Here is a 6356-nt window from a genome sequence, read left to right as displayed (position 1 = left end):
TTGCCTTTGTTTTTTAATGTAATTTATAACTACTCAGATGGTAATGGAGAAGGAAATGGCAAGCCACTCCGGTATTCTTGCCTGGAGAATCTCATGGACAGAGGAGCCTGGCAGGCTACAGTCCATAGCGTCGCACAGAGTTGGACACAACTGCAGTGACTTAGCACGCACGCACTCATGTGGTAAAGGATCTGCCTGCAATGCAAGAGGCTCGAGTTCAATCCCTGGGTCAGAAGGATCCCTGGAGAGTGGAATGGCAACCCACTCCAGCATTCTTGCCTGGAGAATTCCATGGACAGAGGAGCTTGGCAGGCTACAATCCATGGGGTTGCAAAGAGTCAGACATAACTGAGCAACTAACACTTTCACTCAAAAGACATCATTTCCTAATTGTTTTATACCTATGCTCTTGAGGCTTATTTATTGTACCTGCAGGGTAGAAATACTATATAAAGGTATCCTTCGGTGTATATCTTTCCAATTCCACTTTCAGTGATAACAGGTTAGTGGCTTGAGATCAGCCATGGTGAGAGTATTTATGGTGAGAAATTGGCAAAAGCTACAAAATCATGACTTTATTGTCTCCTTGGAGAATCATCTGATAAATATTTACCAGCATACCACTGCTAATCACCAATGCTAATTGGTCCAGAAGCTGTCTGAGAGAATGGGATGGAGCTTCTGCTTTTCTTACTGACATTGAATAGCTTAGAAAAGGCATAGAAACAGTATTAAGAATTTCTCAAAAAATATCTAATTTAAACTGTACATCTTCCATAGGGGAAAAAAAACCATACCACGTCAGAGTTCTTTTCTTGAACAAAACCTGGACGACTGAACACCTTGAGCTGTGCAGTATAGTGAAAGCAGTTCAGTCAAGGAGTACCAACTCTTTTCCAGATCAAGTCCTGCAGTCACAGACAGAGGATGCAAACTCAGCACCCTGGAGGAGCTCGGAGTGCGCAGACTTCTGGAAGCAGTGAAACGGCCGCCACAGGGGCTCTCTGTTAGTTTACCTGCACTTCCTCTGTGTAAATACAAATGTATGCATATAAATATGCAGAATAAGTGGGTCATGGCTCTCAATAACCTGTCCAGGTGGAGCATTTACCTGCCCCACACTAAAAGGCTTATCCTGGAACCATGAGCGTGGTCATGTAAGCCAGCTCCATCTGCCCTCAGCGTGGTGATGAGAACCTGGCTAGACAGAGAATCCTGGTTCAAGCCCTGGCCTCAACTTGTGGATGTGTGGCCCTGCACAGATCACTGAGGCCCTTCCAGCCTTGCTTTCTGTACCTGTTAAGTGATATTTCTAAAAGAACACTACCCTACCTCAAAGGAATTCCGAAAGAATTAAGTAAATTTGTGTAAAGCAATTATATGCCTGACATAGAAATTTGCTTAAAAATGGTGAGCCATTTTTATTTTGAAAACCCCCTCATTAGCAGCTTAGAAACTGTTCATATGTTTGGTATGTATTTACTGTAAATCAAAAGGTTCAAAATCTTTTGAAAGCTGGTGGCCTAGGGGTATAGTTTTAACTATGTCCATAAATACTTATTTTATGACAGCCAAATTTATGTATGTGCAATCTAACCTTACTGAGTGACTGACCTGGGGAAGAAGAAAGCAGCTATATTTTCCTTGTGTTTTTCCAAGAAAACATCCTTTTCATACAGATTTAGAAGAATCAATGGTTATATCTAAGGTGATCATGATTAAATTTGTGAATATAAAAAACAAGATTGAAACCAATCTAAGTATCTTTCCTAAAATAAAATATTTTAAATTTAATAAGCCTGTTGTCCATTATGGACAATCGATCCTTTTATATACACTCAAAGGCAAATGGGGGCTTCTCAAGTGGCTTGGTGGTAAAGAATCTGCCTGCCAACGCAGGAGCCACAGGAGACGTAAGTTCAATCCCTGGGTTGGGAAGATCCCCTGGAGGAGAAAATGGCAACCCACTCCAGTATTCTTGCCTGGAGAATCCATAGACAGAGGAGCCTGGTGGGCTCCAGTGGACGGGGTCACAAAGAGTTGGACATGACTGAGCACGCACACAGAAACAAACGATCCAATGCTCCTTGAAGACGGGTCTCTCTCATGACGTGGGTCTCTCTCAGCCATACATGTGGCTGATAGTTTAGAAGTAAAATTCTCAGAGCGGGGACTGAAAACCACTCTTCCCTCTTACACAGACTCAGAATAAGGAGAGACCAAAGGCTTTTATACCACACTTCCGTTGTCAGGTACAGAGAAAGCAGGGCTTTCTTCCTGATCTTCTTTGGTGGGTTTTGACATTTCAGAGTGCTGTGGAATCATCCTGTTCCTACATTTCCTTCTGCTACTTGGAATCGAACCCATCAGTACACCAGATTCGCAAAAGGAAGACACAGTGACTAAAGTCTTTTAGATCATTCATTCATTCATTTTAAAAAGATTTGCTGGTCACCTACTAGGTTTAAGGCACTGATCTAGGTGCAGATACAGCAAAGAATGAGAAGTCCCTGCCTTGCAAAGACAGTACACAGAGAAATAACATGCCACGGGATGAGTGACAACCGAGTGCCACAGAGAAAAATAAAGTAGGAAAGGGGGATGGGAAGAGGGCATGTCAAGAGAGGCTCCAGATAGCCTTTTTAAAGAGGTGGCATTTATGAAGAAACCAAAAAGAAAGACACGATCAAGCACCCGGGGAAGATCCTGTCAGGCAGGGCACACAGCGTGTGCAAAGGCCTTGGACCCTTAGACTGAGTATGCTTGAAGAATCTGAGGGCCAGCAAGCAGGCCAGTGTGGCTGAGTGCGGTGAGGAAGGCGGAAGAGTGGCAGGAAGTAAGTCAGGGTGGGAGTTGGGGGCTAGATCATATAAGCCATGGTAGGAATGTGGGGTTTTTTTTGTCACGTGACTGTTATTGGGCGAGTTCCAGGCAGGCAAGTTTCATGATCTGATTTACATGTTTAAATGTGATACTCTGGTGGCTGTGTGAAGAGACTGGAACAAGGATAAAACTGGGGACACCAGAAACGGTACAGCTGCAGTCAACTACGTAAGTCAGGCGGTGATGGTTTGGACAATGTTGGTAGCATCAGAAGTGGTGAAAGTGATTGGGTTAAAGTGTATTTTGAAAGTCAAAGTCAAAATATGCTGATAAATCAGGTTGGGGGCATGAAAGAAAGATGGGAATCAAGGATAACCCCGAGGCATCTGACTTGTGTAATGGGCATGTGATGACGCCATTTAACACTGGAAGACAAGGGGGTTGCTCAACAGTTGTCTCAGGATAGTTCTTTTACGATGCGATCTTGGATGTCAAGAATGCTGATACATATCAAATCGAGAGCTTAAAAGTCAAGCCTGAAGGTATAAATTTCACGGTCACCTATATAGGTGATCGTGAAATTTATACCTTCAGGTATAAAATTATACCTTCAGGTATATATAGGATTATATATATATATATATATATGCTATGTTTATATATATATAGGATATATATATCATATATATATATATTTGCTATATACAATATATATATAGGATATATATATAGGACCCATATATATATATATAGGTCATATATATATATATATATGGATTGTTTAAAGCCATGGGACAGAATGAGATCTTCCAGGGAGGAATGTAGAGCTCAAAGGTTGAGCCCTGGGATTCTGTAACATGGAGAGGTTTGGGGAAAAAAAAAGAACAGGATCCAGCAGAGCAAGTAAGAGAAGCCACAGAAGCAGGAGGAATTTCAGGAGAGAATGTGGTTTCCGGGAAGGCATGTGAAGAGCGTCCCGAGGAGGAAGTAAGCAGCGCTGCCACAAGGTCCCACGTGGACTGCACACCGGGCACTGGATTTGGCAATACGGAAGGTGACCTTGACTAGAGAGGGTTTCCTATCAGATGATGGTGTATTCAAAACATATGAGAATCCTGAAATCAAGTCTGATGTCCCAGGAACCCCCCGACACCAGTGCTTGCCACCTAACCTTGCGCAGCTGCTAGAAACTACTGTTCCTGTTTCATTTTTCATTATATAATGCCCTTACTGTAAAATTATTCCAAATGAACTCAACTTCATGGACTCCCTTCATGGTAACATGGTGTATTCCAGTAAGTGCAGTGCTTTGTACTGACAATCAATATGAAATCTTACAACTGTTAATGATTCTCTCCTAATAATCCCATCCCTGGAAAATTACCCAATATTAGGATATTTGTTTATCACTAGATTGCATCTGTGAAATACAAAGTAATTATAAAATCAACATTATGGCTCTCAAAAGAGGGTGTGTCAGCAGTCAGAGAGGTTAGAAGTGGTGGATTAAGCAATCTTTTTTCCTAAAGGACTCCTTAGAGCTTTTAGTATTCTAAAAGGCTTTCTGACTCTCCAAGAAGTGAAGACCCAATTTCCCAAACTTATTCGCCCTCATGGGACTACTGTTCTAGGTACCAGAACGTTGGTCTAGGAGAATCCAGCAGGCCTTACTAGTAGGTACCACCCCCTGTGCCCACCATCTAAGGGGAGGTCTCACCAGGGCTGCCATGCCCCTTGGAGCAGTGTGTTCCTCTGACTTTCATCTGGACACATCAAACAGACCTCCAATGTGATTTTACACCTATTAACCCCACCTGCACCCATGTTTATCAGAACAGTTCTAAAAAGGCCTAATTTCATTTGCTAAATGAACTGAAGTCTCTAGTTTCTAATTTGAAAAACTATGTGAAGAAACAGTGCCTAGAGTGGAAATAAGCAAAAGCTGCTACTTACAAAGGACTAAAACAAAAAAGTCTGATTAAAATTTAAATACTTCTTTTTAAAATGTAACTATGAAAAATGAACTATGGACAGAGGTTCATGACATTGTACAGGAGACAGGGAGCAAGACCATCCCCAAGAAAAAGAAATGCAAAAAAGCAAAATGGCTGTCTGAGGAGGCCTCACAAATAGCTGTGAAAAGAAGAGAAGCGAAAAGCAAAGGAGAAAAGTAAAGATATACCCATCTGAATGCAGAGTTCCAAAGAATAGCAAGGAGAGATAAGAAAGCCTTCCTCAGGGATCACTGCAAAGAAATAGAGGAAAACAACAGAATGGGAAAGACTAGAGATCTCTTCAAGAAAAGTAGAGATACCAAGGGAACATTTCATGCAAAGATGGGCTCAATAAAGGACAGAAATGGTATGGATCTAACAGAAGCAGGAGATATTAAGAAGAGGTGGCAAGAATACGCAGAACTGTACCAAAAAGATCTTCGTGACCCAGATAATCACGATGGTGTGATCACTCACCTAGAGCCAGACATCCTGGAATGTGAAGTCAAGTGGGCCTTAGGAAGCATCACTATGAACAAAGCTAGTGAAGGTGATGGAATTCCAGTGGAGCTATTTCAAATCATAAAAGATGATGCTGTGAAAGTGCTGCACTCAATATGCCAGCAAATTTGGAAAACTCAGCAGTGGCCACAGGACTGGAAAAGCTCAGTTTTCATTCCAATCCCAAAGAAAGGCAATGCCAAAGAACGCTCAAACTACCACATAATTGCACTCATCTCACACACTAGCAAAGTAATGTTCAAAATTCTCCAAGCCAGGCTTCAACAATACGTGAACCGTGAACTTCCAGACGTTCATGCTGGTTTTAGAAAAGGCAGAGAAACCAGAGATCAAATTGCCAACATTCGCTGGATCATCGAAAAAGCAAGAGAGTTCCAGAAAAACATCAATTTCTGCTTTATTGACTATGCCAAAACCTTTGACTGTGTGGATCACAATAAACTGTGGAACATTCTTCAAGAGATGGGAATACCAGACCACCTGACCTGCCTCTTGAGAAATCTGTATGCAGGTCAGGAAGCAACAGTTAGAACTGGTCATGGAACAACAGACTGGTTCCAAATAGAAAAAGGAGTACGTCAAGGCTGTATATTGTCACCCTGCTTATTTAACTTCTATGCAGAGTACATCATGAGAAACGCTGGGCTGGATGAAGCACAAGCTGGAGTCAAGGTTGCTGGGCGAAATATCAATAATCTCAGATATGCAGATGACACCACCCTTATGGCAGAAAAGTGAAGAAGAACTAAAGAACTAAGAACTTTTTCACTCTTGATGAAAGCGAAAGAGGAGAGTGAAAAAGTTGGCTTAAAACTCAACATTCAGAAAACTAAGATCATGGCACCTGGTCCCATCACTTCATGGCAAACAGATGTGGAAACAGTAGCAGACTTTATTTGGGGAGGCGCCAAAATCACTGCAGATGGTGATTGTAGCCATGAAATAAAAAGACGCTTGCTCCTTGGAAGGAAAGTTATGACCAACCTATACAGCATATTAAAAAGCAGAGACATTACT

This window comes from Bubalus bubalis, chromosome 5 (assembly GCF_019923935.1).
Source record: "Bubalus bubalis isolate 160015118507 breed Murrah chromosome 5, NDDB_SH_1, whole genome shotgun sequence".
In the NCBI taxonomy this organism is placed as follows: Eukaryota; Metazoa; Chordata; class Mammalia; order Artiodactyla; family Bovidae; genus Bubalus; species Bubalus bubalis.
The sequence above is the reverse complement of the archived record's forward strand: the minus strand, read 5'-3'. Positions refer to the sequence as shown.